Raw genomic sequence first — 19,244 nt, forward strand, 5'->3', positions numbered from 1 at the left:
AAAATTCAATGGGTTCAATTTGACCATAGTAACCTGTTGTGCAGAGACATGTGGGAAATGTGATCATGTAAGTGACAGTACAGTATTCATGAGCTGGCCAGCTCTAGTTATCAGCCAACAATAGCTGCATTTATACTTGGACGAAACCCTTTCAACTTCTGTTCTTTTAGTTTTCTTTGAAGCACTCTTTAGATTGCTATCTCTCCACCTTCAGCTGGCTTTGTTGGGTAATAATTTGCATCTCTCTCCAAAACATTCGATTCCCTTTCTGAGGGGGAGCCTCGGAAATCCTATGTGTATATGTCCTTTTTCTCTCGCTCTTTCAGCATACCATTTTTAATGGGGGTGGGAGAAGGAAGGGGCAGTTTCGGCCTGAAGTTTTTACATTTCAGTGCACACCTTTCAAAAGTCTTTTGTATGTAAAGTTATTTTTTTGAGGTGTAAGTATCTGCACACTCACAGGGCCATAGATATTGCATGCCTGCTCTAATGAAGTGTCACATTACAGTGTGCTCATACACTTCAGGAGTGCTTTGCGAATGTAGTTTTATTTCACAAAGTAATTTTGGGATTTTTCAGACATTAATGTTTTAGCATTGAAGGCTGCATTTTGTTAGGTGGCCTAACCTGCTAGTTAGTTGCAAATTGATTGTTCCATGTAATTTCCGTTTATAAATTGCTGTTTGCTTTTTTTCCATTATTTGATTACTTTTTATTTCCTGAGGCCAGAAACGAAGTTTGTTAGGCCCAGTTCTCAAGAAAGGATGAACATCATTTGCCAGTTCGTATCTGACCACTTCTGAAGTGTCTGACATTTGCATTCTAAGCTTCTAATATACTGCTGTAACTTTCTCTAGCTCTACAACCTTCAGAACTCTGTGTTCTTCCAATTTAGGCATTGTTCTAAAATTTTTACATGGGATGTGTGTGGCGCTGGAAATTGTGGCCCATTGCGAGTTGCCCTTAAGCTGTTTGACTCTCTAGGCCATTTCTGTGGGCAGTTAAGTGTGAATGTTGAGGCATTAACAAGTTGGCCAAATGGGCAGACACCTGGCAAACTAATTTTGATGCAGAGAAATGAGGAGCAATGTATTTTGGTAGAGGAAACATGGAAAAACATTATATGCTCAATGGTACAATTTTGGGAGAAGTACAGGAGCAGAGGGAGCACAAGGCTCATGTGCATAATGCTCTGAAGGTGGCCAGGCAAGTTGAAACACCTGTGAGGAAGACTTATAGGATTCTTGAGTTTATAAATAAAAGCATAGAGTATAAAAGTTAGGAAGCAATGCTACATCTGTACAAATCATTGGACCACATTGCAAGCATTGTGTTCAGTTCTGGGCACCTGACTTTAGGAAGGATGTTAAAGTCCTGCAAAGGAGATTTATTAGAATGATACCAAGATGAATGATTTTGGATACAAGGAAAGATTTAAGAAATTGGGCTTATTCTCCTTGGAGCAGTGAAGATCATGAGATGACCTTATTGAGGTGTTCAAAGTTATGAACAATTTTAACAGGGTAGAAAGGATATTCTGTTATTTACTGACATACCAACTAGTACTGAGGGTCACAATTTCAAGACTCAGCAAGAGAGCTAGGAGTGAGGTGTGAAGAAGCTTCATTATTAAGAGTTGTTAGGATTTAGTGCTGTCTGGGAGAATGATGGAGGCAGATTCCATATGAGGTTTCAAAAGAGAACTGGATATATATTTGAAATTGATGAATTTCGAGAGCTACAGAGAGAGAGTGGAGAATGGGGCTAGCTGGGGAGCTGTTTCAGGAGCCAGCACTGACACGACAGGTCAAATGGATTCCTATACTGTAAATTCCATGATTCCATCACCATGTTGTTGCGGTTCTAGAGTTAAACGAAGGCCAGACTGGGTAAGAATGGCAGATTTCCTTCCCTAATGTGTGTTATTGGTTAGCTCAGTTGGTTGGATGGCTAGTTTGCAATGCAAAGTGATGCCGACAGCATCGGCTCACACTGGATGAGGTGACCATGAAGGATTATCCTTCTCAACCTCTTCCCTCAACTGAAGTGTGATGACCCTCAGGTTAAACCATCACCAGTTCTCTTGATGTTATGAGAGAACAGGACTGTGATCCCCTGGGACTATGGTGACCTTTTTATCTTATTCCCCTTCTTTAGAAGTTCTCGATTCATGGTGTTCCATTCACCCAAGCGGCTTGGTTTTAACTATGATGCTGAGTGTATCAGCTAATCCCTTGACCTTTGGAAGCACAGGTTTAGCTGTGTTTTTGCCCAAATCCAGGGCAGGTTGGCATATTCCAACACAATCCCAGCATGGTTGAAGTCCTCAGTTGCTCTTCCTTCTTCTCAACCTTGCTGTTAATGAGACATCTAGGACAACTGCAGTAATTGTAACACTGACCTGGCACACACAGACCAACTAACTCAACAGAGACAAAGGACATTTTGAGCAGATAGTTTAGTTTCATTTTACATCCGGAGCGCACAGATCAAATTCCCAGTGGGGAATTACCACTGGAAGTTTGATTTCATATACTTCACAAATGGAGAGAAATTGAGAGCCAAGTATTTCCTGGTAATTTTGTAGCCCTTTTCTCCTCCAGTATCTGTACCATATGTCTGTGAATTTATTATATAGATTAATATTAAAATATCCTTTCAAAAAGTACTAGAAGTTGAGTGGGATACCCAAGTTAATCGGCCAAAGTAGTCTGGTTGATTTGTGATGTTTGAGCTGAAGATAGAAATTCAAGTTTTGTCTGTGGTTTGCTAAAGACTCGTGCTTAGCCCCAGTTTCTGTACTGTTCTATTGCTCCATTACTGGAAAATGGATTATAGTGTTTAAAGAAGTATTTATAAATGTAACTTTCTTGAAAACAGTAAATTCTACAAAGGCTACAGTTTGGTATTGCAGCATGTAGACCAGGAGAGTACTTGGTTTGTTCCTCTGTGTGCATAGAGTCAATTTAGTTTATTTCTGTTCATGGTAACGATCGAATCATCCTAGTGGAAGTTGCACACAGACATCTGCACCCTCCTGGGACACTTGCATTCTGCTAAAGGTGCCACATGACAATATATTGCAGTTGTTTAGAGAGCATAAATGAAGAGAAGGATAAGTGTCACGGCCATTATTGGGCAGAAAGGGGATGTTAGAGTGGCCTATGTGAGGGACAGTGGAAGGGGGGGGGGGCGCGGAGCAGTGGTTTTTTTTAAGCTTCAAAGGCCAGTCGTCACTTCTAGACTGAAGAATATTGGAGGGCAGTCAGCTCCTCATGCACTGGGAGTGGGTTCTGATTTGCAGCAACCAAGCAATGCTATGTTTCCCAAAGGTAGTGATTTTATTCTTCGTAGCAGTTGTTGACCTGGCCTGATTGCAGCGCGCGCAACTCGGTCGCCGTCAATGGTTTGTGACCTGAGGACGTTTGCAAGGTTAAAAATTGCTGTCAGTGCAAATTAGATGTTGCTTCTGCTTAATCCTTCTCACCTTTTTGTTTTAAAAGTAAACTAACACTTTTTTTGAGAGTGAGGGTGCAGTTTGACATTTTTAAATTTGATAAGGATTTGTGGTGCTTTGGAGTCCGTGTTTGAGCTTGCATTGCTTGAGGTTGGCTGTGCCCATGTGACAACATTGTAACTTAGCAGGATCAACTTTTGATGAGCTTTTGAAATATTTACACGAGTGTCTGTATCGCTGTTCCTCTGTTTTGTTTTCCCAAGCACTGGAATGAAGTGTGTGCCCTCCTTTTGAACTAGGGTGGTACATCTACGGTTTCTTGTTAAATGATTCTGTTGACATACCTGTGGCTTCTCGCGTTCCCAGAAGGGACCAATTTGCTTGCATTTTTTAATCTGTCCCTCCAGCCAAGAACTAGAGGAATATCTCAAAATCCCTAAGATTCAGTTTGTGTGAAACTTCATGGTTCCAGCCCTGCGTAGGTAGGCTTGGGTGGGAGTAAACTCCTGAATATTCCTGAAGATCTCCGGATGCCTGCCATCAATGGTCCTATATGATCCATGTTTCTATTCATCGCTTACACTTTTTTATAACTAATACAGTGTTCAAACTAAACTTCACTGTTCCAGTGATTTGTTCCTGGCTTGCACGCAGCAGTGTTCTAGGGTATCCAGGTTAAGCCTGGGGTTTGACAACAAAATAAAGTGACTGAGTGGCAGGGATTTCAGTTCCCGGATGAGGGGAGGCGACAAAATTATCCCTCGATTTCCAGCAGGGGTTGCTTGGTCGTATAGCGGGTGAGAGGACTGGGTGTGTGGTGGGACCAGAAACGGTGGAATATCCTGACACATGGATGTGGGTAATACAACAGTGACTGTTCCACTGACCAAGGTGAGGAATCTACACCTTGTCAGTGGGAGATTGACGTACGTGGAAAATCTGCCGCAAAATAAATGCAAAATTGACTCTGGGTAGTGCTTCTGAGTATGAGCAGGAGATTCTTGAAACTGCTGGTTGAAAATCAGTGCACTTTCCTTCAGAAAGAGGTGGGAAAAATCAGCTGCTTGGCTGATATATTCGAAGTTCAGGGGTAAATGTCTGAGGATGATTATAATCCAATATAAATCAGCAGCTCCAGGAGATAGTTGGTGGATAAAAAAAACATGGTATTAACATAAGCGGAAGCCTCTCTTGTCATAAACTTTCTTGCTTTCCTGCCTTCAATTCACACCTGGTGCACAGCTTCAAATGCGCGTTCAGTGGCTTGCCGAGGTGCTGATTACTCATGTGCAGCCCTGGGCGCTGAGCCATTTGACTGCAAGAGGCATCTCTGACCCAATTGCACCGGCAGCCAAAATTCATGTTTTCACCCATGGGTTAGTATGCGACCATGTGGCCTTTGCTGGGAAGACCAGCATTTGTTACCTGCCCCTAACTGCCCTTGTTGTGACACCTAAGCATTAATCCAGCTTGGAGCAAACTGTTAAGACCCAGTGACCAAATCTGAGAGCATCCCTGTTATTCACGTTCAGCTGGAGGCTGGAGAAATGTACAGAGCACTTTAGAGAGACTTCATAATAAGTACTCATTTTAATCTGATTTATATAGAGTAGAAGCTGCTTAAATCAGTCACCCTTGAGGAATTTATATTCAGATTCGGCTAATAATTAAAGCACTTCACTAACTGCAGGGCCCACCCGTTGTGAATTGATGGTCCTGGCATTCAAAAGCTGCTTATTGTCTTGAATGATCTTTCAAATTCAGATCCGAGGGTCTAGCATCCGAGTACCAGTTCTTGTAATGCAGCTGAATGTGACTATCACCAATACCCACCCCACCTTATAAAATAAGGTTCAACCTGGTTTCGCTGTGCCTGATTTCACTGCAACCCGGCAATTAGTGCACACATGCCAGACCCCAAAATTCGAATTGAAAGACTGGAGATGGAAGTCCTTTAGAAAAGCAAACTTCAGTTCCTTACGTGCTGTTCATCAGCGTGGTCCCATTTGTTAAGCGGGAAAAGACAGAAACCAGTTCGAACATAGAGATCCCACCATTAGGGATGCAGTCACCATTATTCAGTACCTGTGCTTTTGACAGTGTAAGTTGAGAAGTAGATAGTGTCCAGGAGACCAGGCAGAGCTGATCTCTGAAAAGTGTCAACTGACCAGGTTGTGGGACTGTGTCAGTTTAAGATCTCATCTGTAGGAAAGCATTTCTGAAAGTGAGGCATTCCTTCAGTGTTATGCCATCATCGCAGTGGAGATTAATTAATTGTTCAATTCCTCAAACTTGCTTTCTCAAGTTTCAGCAAAAGGGAAGGAAGAAGGAAATGTTAAACAAGACTGGCTTTTAACTCAAAAGCAGTAGCCCAGTGGACTACAAAATGGTAAGTTTCAGGCTCTGAATAACACTACAACTACTTGTTAAGGGCAACACTTTACAGAGGAAAGTTGGGCACTGATCCTAATTAAACTTACTTGTGTACAGAATGTATGTGGGTTTTCTGTAACTTGTCCAGTAACTGATCTCACTGACCACATTTACGTTGAACATGATTTTATTGAGGAGAGAAAAGCATTTCCACACACTGTGGTTCACTAACCTGTGTGTACACCGTGTTTTCTCCGTTTGCATGCCTGTCTTTTCTCTCATTTGCCAAACACTGCCTTGTTTATGAAATCCAGAGGGAGTATTTCTTGGATTACGTTTCTTTGCTGCAGGTGCATTTGACATTATCCACCTATACACCGCTTCCCAGAGCAACAACTATAGGAAACCAAATTTCCCACAGGAATGCTGCCAAGTAATGTTCTCTGGCTTAACATTGGCAAGGAGCTCTTGTCTTTTCACCTGCCAGAAACAGGGCACCAGGCTTGCAGGCAACCTATTGGCTGCCTGTAAATGTAGTCGGGGGGTGGGGGGGTGCATCTTTTGAAGAGAAAACAGGGGCGGCCTATCCACCACAATCACACACCGCAGTATTGGTCTTTGCAGGCTGGAGAAGGGAAGCAGAAGGAAAGACAATGTATTGTTCTTTTGTTTATTATTGCAGTCTTTGACTGTGCTCAGAATCCCCCATTACATCTGTGTCCTAAGCTCTCAAAATCCTTCTGAACCCTCCTTTTAAAAATTTTTTTGAAGTCTACATTGTTGATTTAACTTTTTGGTTATCTCTCTTGATATGTCCTCAGTGTTAAACTTTGATAATACTTCTGCAGAGTGCCTAGAGTCAGTTTCTGACATTGAGGTGCTAGTTAAATGCAGTTTGCCATGGTCATTTCGTTGCTGCGGTCTACCATGCTTGCAGACAGCCTGTTCAGCAGTTTTCTTTATCTCCTCTTGCTGCACAGTGTTTGTAGTGTAAATGGAGCAGCTTTGATCCTTATCTTGACGGTACCTGGAGTAAACTATACCAGATTTACCTTGGCACAAAGTCTTCAGTGCATACAGGGTTTTGGAGTGCTACGTGTCCTGCAGAATGGAATGGTGGTGGGACTGTAAGGTGATCTCATCAGAGAGTGAAATGCAGGTGGTTCCAGTTCTGTGGGCTACTTCTTTCCCTTGCAAAAGTTTTTTAATTGAATTCACCTTCTGTTCAGATTAGCAAAACTGGGGAAGGATCGGTAGCGACAGCTGAGAAATCGGAGCTCCTTTTTAAAGGGAATAGACGTTTATGGCAGAAAATCTCCAGTGATCAGAAAAGATTAGTGTCGATGTCTCTTTAGCAGAGCTAACATATTTTCTTTTGAGACAGGGGAAGGAAAGGAAGGCTGCATCTTGTGTTCTGCTGCTCCCTGTTAATGTCGTATCCAGGCTCACTTACTTGGCATTATCATATTTGAATGGAAATGCCCTGTTCCCTAATGCTGAGGAAGTTTTTGATCGGGTGTCATTGCCTCTCCCTGTCTGTACTAGAATTTCAAGAGACCCGGGGGCGGACGTAAATGTAATGACCATCACTAAGGAGAAGATGCTGGGGAAGATGAAAGGCCTGGAGTTGGAACAGATGGGCTACGCTCTAGAGGTCTGAAGGTGATAGCTGAGGAGACTTATAGAAGCATTGATGGTGACAATTTGGAAATCACTGGAGTTGCAGAGGGTCCCAGAAGACTGGAAAATGGCTAAAGTTACACCCTGTTTAAGAAGGGAGAGAGGCAAAAGACAGGAAATTATAGGCCGATTAGCCTGAGCTCAGTCATTGGTAAGAACTTAAGAGTCCATTATTAAGGATGAGATTGTGGAGTACTTGGAAGTGCTTGGTAAAATAAAACTGAGCCTGCACAGCCTAATCAAGGGGAGATCAGGCCTGACAAATCTGTTGGAATTTTTTGTGTTGAAGTAATGGGAAAGTTAGACCAAAGAGAGCCAATTGATGTGATCTCTTTGGATTTCTAGAAGGCTGCTAAATATGACAAGAACAATCGCGTTGGGGCCTGGATACAGTGAGTATGGAGAAGATGTTTGAGTAGTAGGAGAGACTACGACCTGAGGGCATAGATGCAGAGTGAAGGGACAACCCTTTAGAACTGAGATGAGGAATTTCTTCACCAGAAGATAGTGAATCTGAATGCTGTGGAGACTAAATCATTGAATGTGTTTTGAAAAAAGAGGGATTCTTGATTACTAAGGGGATCAAGGATTATGGGGAGAAGGCAGGAGAATGGGGTTGATAAACATATTAGCGAGTTTTGAGAAGATTTGTAGCTCAGGTTGAGGTTCTGGATGTGAGTTTGCTCGCTGAGCTGGAAGGTTCGTTTTCAGACGTTTCGTCACCATTCTAGGTAACATCATCAGTGAGCCTCCGACGAAGCTCCAACCCAAGGAAACCTAACCAGATAAATAGAAAGCGGGACATAACACCAGCGCTTCATTGGAGGCTCACTGATGATGTTACCTAGAATGGTGACGAAACGTCTGAAAACGAACCTTCCAGCTCAGCAAGCAAACTCACATCCTGATAAACATATCTTCTAGCCTGGTGGAGAGGACACAAGCGATTGAGTGGGCAACTGTTCCTGAGGCTCCAGCTCAGTTCCTCTTGTTCCAGAGGGGCTAGTTCGAGCTGCATGGGCACCATCTGCCACCTCTTGCCTCCTATAGTTGTGAATCTGCATAAGAACCCATCTGGGGCCAATTTTCACCAGATATCCATATTCACAGGTTGGGATTGGTCTGGCAACTTGCTCTGTGCCAATGTCATAACTACTTTACCATAACTTTGTTGTGGAACCACGTTTTATGTGTGGGAACAACACAATCTCCGGCAAACTTTCAAAATAGTTCCAGTGGAGAGGAGAGTGCCATCCAGTTCCTTTTCCACCTGAAGTCTCGGCAGACTGCTTGGTCGGATACAGGAGGATGAGACTGCTCTGCGAAAAACTGTGATTGGCGATCTACCACTCATGACATTTCATTGAAGTGTTACCCAGTTGATGTCTTCCCCGTTTGAACTGGGAAAATGAATTTCACATACTGGAAGGCAGTACAAATGGTTGTTAATTGTATATTCAATGTGTTTAATTGTATGCAGGTCTTGGGCATTAACTGGGGATTAATTTGATTCCCCGTAAATTGCTGCAGATGGAATCTGTGGGGTTTCTGGGGTCGGGAGATGTATTTTAACTTTAAACATGAGAATGTGTAAAAAAAAAATCAATCTGATTTTTCACCACCTAGTATTCTGGACTACTACAAGGTGAGTGAAGGGGCATATTAGATTCAGAGGGGACAGCATGGTTGAGGCAGTCTGCAATCCATGTTTAAGTGTTCCTTGGTGTTTTGATATGTGGTCAGAAACTCACCATTCTCACTTGCTGTGTCACGTTCACCAATGTTCTGAGCTCTTACACAATTTTTATGGAATAAATGTGTTTTGAGTGACCATCACCTATACTGCTCGTGAGTACAGATTCCTTGTAACCACACAAATGCAGTCAGTTTTTAATTCAAAGAGATTACCATACACATTACAGCTTGAAGCACTGGATTAGGAGCACTAAATTACTGACATTTGTTACCTCCTTAAGGATGGTCACAACAAAATGCTTTGTGCTGCAATGCAATTTGGAAATTCAAGATTGATTATTAAACTCCATCACTGTACAGACAGGAGAAGATAAATAAAACAAAAGAAATGGAAAATGACTTGGGTGCTGCCAGACTTATTGAGAATCTGTGAAAAGAGAAACTGAGTTAACATTTCAGTTTGCTCGTCTTTGATCAGAACTGGCAAGCATTAGCAATGAATAGAAAAGGGAGAAAGGAGCTTAATGCTCCATTTGCAGAAAGTCAGTGGCTCTGAGACTAAAATACACTCAAGGTGACAACAGCAATCTCATTTTATGAACGGAATGGATTATAAAAATGCCAGAGTTACAAATGGGAGAGAGGACACTACCTTTATGTATGACTCAATACAATTCTTTCAAACATCCATGTGTGTGTGTGTGAGAGAGAGAGAGAGAAAACATTCAGTTTAATCTGATCCCTTGTTCTGTTCAGGGAAGTACAGGGAATACTTTGTGATTTGTGTGTGTGTTCAGGGAAGTACAGGGAATACTTTGCCAGATTTGTGTGTGTGTGTGCGATCAATCTAAAATACAATGGTCAAGGAAATTGTGTCTTTGTGTGGGGTGTCTCACTTTAAACACAGCTGGTCAGTTTATTTTGCATACTTTTTGCCCATAGCCATACTTTGATAAAAATATATTCTGCCTTTTGAAGTGTTCTGAGTGGCAGTTTGGAAAAGCTGGAGTGTCTCTTTGGGCTGTAGCTTGGACTCTGGATCAGACTGACCCTGCCAGAACTCAGTGTAAACAAAGACATCTCTCTGTGTAGAATCAGTGTTTGTAACCAGGGCAATTCTTAACTTAAGTCCAATGCAGCAATGTACTCGTTGACTTTTTAGGCATTTTTTTTCTATGATGGATGTAAGATGCATTGAATGCAGTCACCTTGTGTTTGAATTTTAAAAGCAAGTGCTTGTTTTCTTCCAGACATAGAGGAAAGTCAGAGCTGTGATGAGCTGTGTGCTTACTCTGTTGTGCAGCTGTAATGTTTTAACGCTTCACTGGGAATAACCCACATCACCTGTTTACAGAACCTTCTTTTAGAAAAAACAACACTGCTAACCACCTGCTTGCCGAGGCAACAGCAGCATGTTAAGAATTGTATGTTGCAAAACCTTGCATTAAATAAAAGTTGATTGTGTAATTTCTCAACTTTCCATTGATCCAATGTACTGGGCTTGTGAAGTCAATAAAGGAAAGAGAAAGAGCTTGCATTCAGTAACCTCAGAACATGCTGTACAGATAAGTTGGTGACTTCAAGTTTAGTCACTGTTGTAACATAGGAAACGTCACAGTCAATTTGTACTCGGCTGTATCCTACAAACAGCAACGTGATAGCGACCAGAATTTGTTTTCAGTGTTAAATATGTTAACATGTTTCCATGCTGTACAGCTCTATGACTCTAAATATATTCCAACAAGTGAAGAGGGCACTCGTTTGAGCATAGCTCCACCTCGCTGTATTAATTTCATGTTGCTTAAGTATGCAGCTCTTTGAGGCTTCTCCCTGTCTGTTCTGTGCTATTTGATGAAGATAATAACCTTGAGCTGTGAAGTTATGGTAATTGAATGGGAGATCAGTATTGGCACCATCTTCAGCTTTATGAAGGAAAGGCACAGTGTGTCCAGAATAAGCCCTGCAAGGAATAGGAAAGTGACTATTTGGAGTGTGGTTAAGGGAGGTGCTTTTCCAGTAATCTGGTTACTAATCTAAGGTGGGTCTGTGAATCTGGCAATCAGGGCTTCTTTCGTGTTGAATTTGGAAGTGTTAATGTGTAAATAATGGGTAAGCGGGCTGTTTTCTCCTCACACCTGACACTTTCCACAAAAGGAGGCAATCATCCACTTTATGCTACACTGTAAGAAATCTGCCTCTCGTTCTGCTGCAATGTGCACAGCCTTTACGTGATATCTTGAAACCATAAAATAAGTGATTGAAGCAACAGCACAGATTTTGTCTGAAGTCTTTAGTTTCTGGCACGTCGATAAATAAATCAAACCCTTTCCGTTAAAATCATTTTGGAGTGAAACTGAACTCAACAATAATGAATTATGAGCAGCTGAAGGAGGGCAGGTAAAATTTCAGGCATGAGAGAAAATAGTGCCCCAAAGATGAACTCAACTGCAACACCTTGGACTGGAAGGATGCTGTCTTTTTCTTTCTGATGGCTGCTGACCTGTTGTGTACTTTTACGATTGTTGAATTTTGTTTGTTATTTTGAAAGCAATGTGATGCTCGCACTCTCACCTCAGAGCCAGAAGATTGTGGCTTCCAGCTCCCTCCCATTAATTTTAGGATACATTCTAAGCTGACCTTCCAATAGTATCCAGGGAATGCAGTGTGTAGGAATTTCTGTCCGTTGGTCGAGGCATTTCAAAGAACTATCGGCAAAAGAAAAGGGAAGCTTTGTGATGTTCTAGTTAACGTTCCCCTCTCTCCAACACCATGTGATCAGATGAATTTGGAGCAGAGGTAGACTATTCTGTCACTCAAGCCTGGTCTGCAGTTATTAAGATCATAGCTATTTGGTCTGTGTTCTTAATTCCACATTCTCATCTACATTTGATTCAATTGCCTAATGTGAATCTATTTACCTCATTCATAAAAATAATTAATTCATATGACTGCAGAAACATTGTAATTTCTAAATGTAAAAATGGACCACTGTTTGTCTAGTGTGCCTATTGCAATCCTGGCTGCCCCTCAGTGGATTAATGGAGTTGTTGCCTGATTAATCTAATCTATCCGCTGTCGACTAGTTCACAAAAATGACACGAAGGATATCCTGAAAGGGGAGAGCTTTTGGGAACCATAGGTTTGGCCATAGAAACATAGGAAAATCTCCATTTTGCTCTCCCAGTTTTGCCTCACATACCACATGTTGTATCTCCATGTTTGTATACTGTATCCAAAGATCTTATTTTATGTTCAAAAGAGACAAAATAAAAATGCACTTATTTTGGTCTTTAAATCGAGGGTTTTTGCTTCTGTCGCAAGAATGGCTATATTCAAAAATTATTACATGGGTTGTAAAATACTATTCTGAACTTGCGATAAGCTGCGATTAAAATGCAGTTCTTTCCTTTACATGTTTACACAATCATGTGTATGTTATGAGGCAACAGACTTCTGTTTATCCCCTGAGTTCTACTTTTGAACATCACTGGATACCAAACAGAAAGCCCTTGCCCCGGATGGCTTTGAAATCATGACAGAAGTCCTTTAGTATCCAAAGGGTTTTAAAGTGACTGATGTTCCAGTTTGTACAGCAAAGACAGCATGAGATTTCTCATAACAAATGAAAAACTCAATGTACTTGAAGGAAAAAGAATAACGACAGTCTGGACCTATAATAAGGAGCATCTGTGTGATAAACCTGAATAATCATCTAATCTTTCTGTTGGTCTCATGAGTGAGATCATAATTAAAGTTATTGGGACAAAAGGCCGAAGGCCCTGGAGGGGGATGTGTTCAATCTGTTTACCCATAATTACTTTGCTTGACTCAACTTTTCAATGTTGGGAGTTAGTTATGAATTTAGTCATTCCATTTCTCAGACCATTCAACTTGATGCCTTGGATCTGGGACTTGCTGCATAACATCCATTTGGTAGGACCTTCATGCGCGTTTTAATCTCATGCACAGACATGGATCACAGGATTAATTTTATAAGTGGATTGATAGTCTTCTGCAGATTATTTCAATTGTGCTCCACTTCCTGCCCCTCTCCATGTTACCATGACAACTGCAATCTTGTGAGTAAGCTCCAATGAACGAGCTCGTCGTGCTAAATCAGGATGCTGTGGCCATTTTGTCCTTGCCTTTGTATTTATGTTACTGTAATAATGAACAATGTAGAAATACAAAATGAGCAATGCGTATAGACTGCGGAGTTCCCGCTTGGATACAATATTTAATATCTAATGCATGAATGAAAGACTGTTGGCTGGGTCCACTTTGGATGCCAATGTGTCGTTTTGGGTTTTTTACCTCTTTTTCATTTCGCCCAATACTACTGAAGGCATTGACCCATCCCAGGACAAAACGTTGCCACTCTCCAGTTCCCTACAGCCCAATTATAGGCACCATCCTAGAGAATAGCAGTCTAGGGAAAGGAGCAGCATGAATTAGTCCAATCCATTCTTCACACAATGTTCATGCATGCAATCAACAATTTGTTTGACATCACACTTTTAAAGTTGTACATTTTTGTAAGGCATTGCTCAGACCTCTGTGTATAGGAATTGGTGCGTTATGTTGCAGTCGTACAGGATGTTAGTGAGGCCTGTTCTGGAGTACTGTGTCCAGTTCTGGTTGCTCTGTAATAGGAAGGATATTATTAACCTTGAGAAAGTTCAGAAGAGATTTACCAGGATGTTGCCGGGACTGGAGAGATTTGGAGTTAAAAGGTGAGGCTGTGACTTTTTTCCACTGGAGTGTAAAAGGCTGAGCGATAAGCTTCTAGAAGTTTATAAAATCATAAGGTGTATAATTAAGGTGAATGCCAGGTGTCTTTTCGCCAGGGTGGGTATTTTCAAGTCTAGGGAGTATATTTTTAGGTGAGAGGAAAAAGATTTTAAAGACGTGAGGATCAATTTCTTTGCACAGTCGTTCATGTGTGGAATGAGCTGCCAGAGGAAGTGGTGGATGCAGGTACAGTTACAACATTTAAAAGGTCATGAGTAGGAAGGGTTTGGAGGGAAATAAGCCAAGCACAGGCAGGTGGGATTAGTTTAGTTTGGGAACATGGTTGGTGTGGACTGGTTGGACCAGAGGGTCTGTTTCTGTACGGTATGACTATGAAATTTTCCAGAAAGGTTCGCTGTATATCAATGAGTCCTGTTTCCCTGGCCTGTGTTAACAAGTCACATATTTGCAATCTATGATACGCCATAAATAAGAATTGTATTGCTACATATCAAATGAAGTTTCATTTGATACTGCGTTTATATTGAGTTTTTAAAATCAAACAGATCCATCTCAAGCACAGTTATAACAAAGTGTACAGCTGGATGAACATAGCAGGCCAAGCAGCACCTTAGGAGCACAAAAGCTGACGTTTCGGGCCTACACCCTTCTGTGTTCATCCAGCTCTACACTTTGTTATCTCGGATTCTCCGGCATCTGCAGTTCCTATTATATCTCAAGCACAGTTATGTTGTTCTTAACTGTAATTGATTTTAAAGAAAGCAGTAACCTTGTCATATAGTCCTTGTATGCAAAATAACCTTAGCCCCAGCTCAAAATTAATAGTGCATTCAAAATGTCAAATGCAAAACATAACGCTGAAATTATTTTGTGCAGATTTTAAAAATGTACCAGAGCAGACACTTCAGTGAGTGCTAACTAGTCTTACTGCCAATCTTGTGTTACATTTCAGTCTGAATGTATTTATATATGTAACCAAGAATTGGCTCAAAGATAAAGGATTTAATAAGTATCTCAAAGAGGAGGGAGAGTCAGAAAGTTTTACGGAATAAATTGTAAATGCCCAGGCAGTCGAAGACACTGCGCTACTGGTGATGTCAAAACAAAATCAGGGCTGTACAAGATGCTATAATTAGAAGAGAGTGAAGATTTTGAGGATTGTCCTCTTGGAAATAAGTGCAAATTATATGTACATAACTGTGTGTGTGCATAGGTTGTGACATATACATTGCCTGGCGTTTGAGATGAACCCCTTTTCTCTAATCATGTTTGGATGTTACCTCAATGTACAGTTAACCTACAAGTTCCTGGAAGGAAATGCTATACTTTGCATTAGGAGCTGACTTCAATATTTCATCTCAGAAATGCATGCTTTTTTGTTCCTTGGGTCTCTGCATGGAGTTGAGCATGTGTTGCCAAGAAAATACACAGGATTGATGTGTACCATATCACGTGGTAAATGAAGAACTGGCCTGGGCTCCCCTGCAAAAAGATTGCAAGGTGAGGCTTGATTTTCAGCTAAAAATCATAACATTTGTTAATTAACTGTGCCTCAGGGAAGGAATTCAGTATTTGCCAAAAAAACTGGTGCAAGAAGAGATTACAGTCTGCCCTAAAGATACTGCCCAAGACTTGATGTGTCTTGAGAATAGGGAACAGCCACTGGCATGATTTCGAAGAATGTGGTGGAATGGGTCTTCAAAAACCATCAGGATGATTATATTATCACCCAAAGACATGTTTACGTATAATGAGATGGGCCAAATCGAAGCCCACGACCAGCAAAGATTTAAAAGGAACAGCAAGTTGGTGGAGAGATAGCAGGAACTGCAGATGCTGGAGAATCTGAAATAACAAGACGTAGAGTCGGATGAACACAGCAGGCAGAAATGAACACAGAAATCTGAAACGTCAGCCTTCCTGTTCCTCTGGTCTGCTCCGTCCATCCAGCACTACACCTTGTTATCTCTTATAGCAAGTTGGTGTAGTAGTTTTATGGAACAGAAATGTCTAGAGTTGTCAGAAGACCAAATTTGTCCAGAGAATACCAAAGAACCTCTGCTTAAAGTGTCCAGTTTTCTCATCTTGCAACATTAGACAGTGGTAAAAGCATGAATGTTCACTGTCACATCAACATCTTGATGAAATGTCCATGTGTTTTGCCATATCTAGCAACTCAGTTGTGAAGTGGTAAGGTTTACCAGCAGTCCAAGTGAAAACTATACAACATGAGATGAGATCCATGGTGGTACCAGTTTTTATATGGCCAATGTAGAGAAATTAAAGCTAATTGTGATTTTTGAATGTTCATGTCAAAAATCAAGCTTCCCCACAAGAGATTTAACGCATGTCCAACAACTGGCTGGATGGATAAGGATGGAATGAAGTTGTGCGTTGAGAATATGTGCAATAGGCACCAAGTGTCCAGAGCAAAGAACACTGCTAATTAGTGTCTGCAAACAAATAATGCCCACGTTGCAGTTAAAATCAGGTATCTGTTGCCCATGGTTCAAGGTTTGGATGTGTGCCTTAACAAGTCATTCACAAAGAGTAGAAATGTGTGTGCTGCCCTGATTGCTATTTGGTATAGTTTCATCATCAAATTGTGGGATCGAATTTAATGCACAAACTTATCATCTTTTTCCAAAAAATGTGAAGAATTGAATTTGGATGGAGAGGAAAGTGATTTGTTGCAGATGGCTAATTCTGAAACTGAAAGAGCGCCGAATCCATTGAAATTCTTATGACGGTGCCATTACCAAAGTGATTTAGAATGAATTTGATAAACTGTGCTGAGGACAATGAATTTGATGGCTTTGAAAAGCTTTGATTGTGGTGAAAGATAGCCTTGTAGACTTCATTCATTCATTCATTGAATAAAATATATCACCTTGATCTTCTTGCAGTGAAGAATGCTCACAATAGTAAACATTTCCTTTTCTGTAGCACTGTGCATGTGTAGAGAGAGAGATCTTGTTTGTTTCTTGGGGAATGGAAGTCACCAAGCAGTGACGGGATCATGTGGATGAACAGAAGCGCGAGTGTTGAAATATAAGTTGAAAAATTCAGGAGCGTGATGGAATACTCCCCTTTGCCTGGATGACTGTGGCTCCAACAACACAAAGCTTGACTCTATCTGGGACAAAGCAAGCGTTCACTTGCTCCACCATCAATGTTCAGTAGGAGCAGAATGCACCATTTACAAATGCGCTGCAGAAATTCAGCAAAGCTCCTTAGACATCACCTTCCAAACCACTACCGTCTAGAGGGACAAGGGCAGCAGACATATGGGAATGCCACCATCACCACCTACACGTTCTCCTCCAAGTTACTCACCATCTTGATGTGGAAATATATTGCCGTTCCTTCACTGTCGCTAGTTCTAATCCTGGAATTACTTCCTTTATGTTCGGTGTACCCAGACCAAATGGACTATAACAGTTCAAGGGGAAGACTGGGATGGGAAACAAATGGTGGAACCAAACAGCAGCACCCACTTTCCGTGAATGAATTTTAACAGAAAACCAGGATGGTCAGGAGTCTCTTGGACCTCCGGATGGAATAAAAAGAATTGGGCCAGCAAAGGTCGAAGAGGACTTGAGGATCTGGGATGAAATTCTAAAAGAGTAGTTTGGCAATGAAGGCTTTGCTGAAATGAAGCCCTCAGATAATGAAGGATGTGGATATCAGTAAAAGCTGCCCTCTGGGGTGGGGAGAGGGGAAACTAAGCTTAAGGTTAAATAATGGGTCAACTCTTTGAATCTTTGATCTTGGATTCTCAGCCTGAAGTGACATTCAGACTAGCCAATAGCCCATAGGCTGTACAGAACGGTAGCAGGCTGACATGGACCCAACACATTTCTGAATTCTTTCCTTTCGAGAGTGTGGCGAGAACCTTTATTGAAATGCTTTTGAACCCTGATGCGTTGGAAAGTACCAGAGCAACACATTTTGTACAGCACCTGTTCATTTCCTTTTGGCTGGCAAGTCTGACGTTATCAATAACAGCAGCGTGGTTCAATATTGTTCTATCTGGCAGAAAACCTCAGAGCATTTATGACTTACATAAAAAACAGCCAAGTCACTGATGAATTCAAAGTTTTGCATATGATGCACACATCCTCTAGGTATCATACAGACCTTCTGTAATATTTTCCCTTTGGTTCGTGGCTGGATCAGACTGTGTATTCTTCTGAGACATAATGTACGATGATACTATGGGAGATCACCTGGTTAGGATAGAAAATTTTCTATGTGAAAAGTGCTATCAAGGTGTAACTTGTTGAGCAAGTGATTTCAGAGAACTAGACTAGTGCTCTTTTGTGGAGATGTACTTTTGCCCTTTTAACAAAAACTCCTATTTTGTCCCTGGCTAATTAAATCACATGAACTTGCAGCTTTGAAGTGTCTCCATATCCTCCGTGGGTAACTAGTTAAAGACCTTTTTACAGCTTTGAAGAAGTTTATCATAGAACCACTGCAGTACAGATGCCGTTCAGCCCATTAAGTTTGTACCGACCCTCTGAAGACCCCTCCCCCCGCCCCCATGTCCTGTAACCTCATACTTTCTGTGACTAATCCACCTGACCTTTGCATCCCTGACCCACTAGGAGCAACTTCAGGGTTGCCAATCCACCTAACCCACTCATTTTTGTTTTGGACAGTGGGAGGAAACCAGAGCACCTGAAGGAAACACACACAGATATGGAGAATGTGCCTGAGGCTGGAATTGAACTTGGGTCCCTGTTCCTGTGAGGCAACAGTGCTAACCACTGAGCCACCATGCCTTCCCTCATTGCCCTGTCCTTCGAGTCTACCGCTAAGGACACCTTGACTCTACTTCTTGAAGCTGCTCAGAATTGTACAAGCAATGGACCCATTTCATTCCAAATCAACAGAAATTACTAATGAGAAGAACAAGGGCAGCAGGTACCAGGAACACCGTCACCTTCCAACTTTCCCTTTGAGTCTCTAATGCTGACCCTGTGCTGACATAGACATGTATCGCTGTTCTTTCAATATGGGAAGGTCAAAATCTTGGATTTTCCTGACTAATAGAAACTGCACTACACCACTGAACTGTAGTGGTTCAACAAGAAGGCCCATCATCCCCTTCGCGAAGGTTGTAAGAAAGTCGGTAATCCTGTCAACCCAAAACTGAATCTGAATAGAATTTAAAGTGGGAATGGGCACATCACCACTCCCTTCGTCATGACAAGTACACCCATTTGAGAGCCCCGCTGAATAATTTACTTATTAAGGCTGTTCACATGGGATAGCTTGTTAA

The 19,244-nt window shown here is 41.6% G+C and overlaps 1 protein-coding gene across 3 annotated transcripts in view; it reads left to right on the top strand.

The window, feature by feature from the left end:
• Window positions 1–19,244, top strand: part of znrf3 (zinc and ring finger 3) — a 233,834-nt gene that overhangs the window by 4,937 nt on the left and 209,653 nt on the right. Inside the window, exon 1 of one of the 3 annotated variants that reach the window (XM_059655099.1) lies at window positions 7,554–7,661. The exons of the other annotated variants lie outside the window; for them this stretch is intronic. The gene's annotated coding sequence lies outside the window, so the exon portion shown is untranslated. Of the gene's footprint in view, window positions 1–7,553; window positions 7,662–19,244 lie in introns of those variants that run through there. 3 annotated transcript variants of the gene reach the window in all.

Source organism: Stegostoma tigrinum, chromosome 26 (genome assembly GCF_030684315.1).
Source record: "Stegostoma tigrinum isolate sSteTig4 chromosome 26, sSteTig4.hap1, whole genome shotgun sequence".
In the NCBI taxonomy this organism is placed as follows: Eukaryota; Metazoa; Chordata; class Chondrichthyes; order Orectolobiformes; family Stegostomatidae; genus Stegostoma; species Stegostoma tigrinum.